At 37.3% G+C, this 2,081-nt stretch overlaps 1 non-coding gene across 1 annotated transcript; it reads left to right on the top strand.

Annotated features, from left to right (window-relative positions):
- Positions 1-919: 919 nt before the first annotated feature.
- Positions 920-1,026, top strand: LOC145641147 (small nucleolar RNA R71). Its single transcript, XR_014115213.1, has one exon. It is a non-coding gene; the product is annotated as a small nucleolar RNA R71 (small nucleolar RNA).
- The last annotated feature ends 1,055 nt before the right edge of the window (positions 1,027-2,081 follow it).

Genomic DNA, 2,081 nt, shown 5'->3' with positions numbered 1-2,081 from the left:
AAGGTTAGGATCTGTTTATAGCCCTATAGGGTTAGCAGGATTAGCGTTTGGTATAGAGGAATCTGGATCAGGAACTGGTCCATCTTCCATTTGCATAGGAGGTTCATCATAATGTGAACCACTCCTTAGAGTGATTGCATTGACATGATCTGTGGGATAGATTAGTTGTGATGGTAGAGCTCCCTGCTAACGGGTTCTTAGGGTAGATGAAAGTTGTGCAATTTGATTATCCATGATTCTATTATGGGCTAAAATTGAATCAATTTGCGCATCCCTACTCTTCATATGATTTTGCATGTTAGTAAGCATTGCTCTAATTTCTGTCATAGCAGAGTCAGAAGATGATGAGGGTTGTGCTTGGTTTTTCTTGCCAGAATTTGGATGGTAATATTTTTGATGTGGTGGAGGTTGCAGTTGTGGTTGTTGTGAGGGTGGAGGGTTTTGTACATTGGTACTCCGGTACAAAAGATATGGATGGTTCCGGTAATCAGGATTATAAGAGTTGTAATATGGGTTATTTTGCCTATAGGTTTGGAAGACATTAACTTGTTCCATAGAACTCTTACAATCTTGCTCCTAATGCCCTACAATTCCACAATTTTCACAAAAAGCTTCATTGTTAGCAACAGCAGAAACATTAGCTACAGAGTTAGGAGTAGTAGTAAGATTATCTAATTTCTGACAAATAGATGTTTATTGAGCTTGCAAAAAGGATACGGAATCAACATTATGTTTTCCTTTATTTGCAAACCCTCTCGGATTCCCGTATTGGGAATTGTTTATTGCAATATCCTCGATAACATGTCCGGCATCGTCCACATTAAAATTAATGAATCTCCAACTAGCTACAGAATCTAGAACTGATTTAGATGAATTTTCAAGTCCATTGTAGAAAGCTTGGATCAATTGCCATTGTGCCAGATTGTGGTGCGGGCATTCTCTCTGTAGATCCTTGAACCTCTCTCAAGCTTCATATAAAGTTTCATCGGCTTCTTGAGCGAAGTTCTAAATAGCACTCCTTAGTACAGTTGTTCTCTCTGCAGGGTAATATTTATTATAGAAATTCAAGGCAAGAGTTTCCCAGTCACTAATACCAATTGCAGTTCTATTCAAACAATTAAACCATAATTTAGCATTGCCACATAATGAAAAGGGAAAAAGAATCTCCTTGATTTGGTCCTGCGTGACCCCGGCTTGTCTAATGGTGTTACAATATTGGTAGAAATCTACAATGTGAAGATTAGGATCTTCACCCTTAGCTTCACTAAATTGATTCCTCTCTGTCATAGTGATAAATTGGGGCATGATTTCAAATTGTACTACATCTAGGACCGGAGTGGGAGTAAGGTGCGGAAAATCTGTGAGCTTTGGCTGCGAGTAGTCACTGAGCTTCTTTTGTGCCGTCATATCTGATTCTGAATCTGAAGGAATTTCTAAGTCGCTAGAATCAGTTGATTTTGAATCTGAAGGAATTTCTAAATTGCTAGAATCAGTTGGAGGGTCTCTTCGATTATTGTTTTCCTCAGAACCCGCCAGGATTTGTCTATAAAGATTCCTTTTCCTATGGAACGAGCGCTCGATCTCAGGATCGAATGGCATGTAACTTGATCTAGAACACCTGGGCATAAACAAGGAACTAAAAGACAAATATGAGAATTGCCTCAAAGAACTAACATTCTCTGAGACAAGAGGGGATAATCTAGACTACAAAAATTAATCTAAAAATAAAAATAAAACCGTTTCCCCGGCAACGGCGCCAAAATTTGACAGGCTCAAGTCGTATCACCTTATCAAAAATAAAACCTAAATCCACTAATTATGTAGATAGGGAAGAAGGGTCGAACCACAAGGAAACAAGTCAATTTATTCCTAATTAATTAGAAGCAATCAAAATTATCAAGTAACCAAATTATTGTAAAAAGGTAATTAAACTACTAAAGGTAAGAGTAGGAAGGAAATAAAATAAGAGGTAAATCAATAAAAGAAAAGTCTAGGGCATAGGTTCACTAATAAACAATATTCAAGGGTAAATAATAATAAGCAACCATCAATGCATCAATTAATCAGATCATAAAGGGCTT

The sequence above is a fragment of the Chenopodium album genome, chromosome 7, assembly GCF_948465745.1.
Source record: "Chenopodium album chromosome 7, dcCheAlbu1.1, whole genome shotgun sequence".
Taxonomy (NCBI): Eukaryota; Viridiplantae; Streptophyta; class Magnoliopsida; order Caryophyllales; family Amaranthaceae; genus Chenopodium; species Chenopodium album.
The sequence above is the reverse complement of the archived record's forward strand: the minus strand, read 5'-3'. Positions and strand labels throughout refer to the sequence as shown.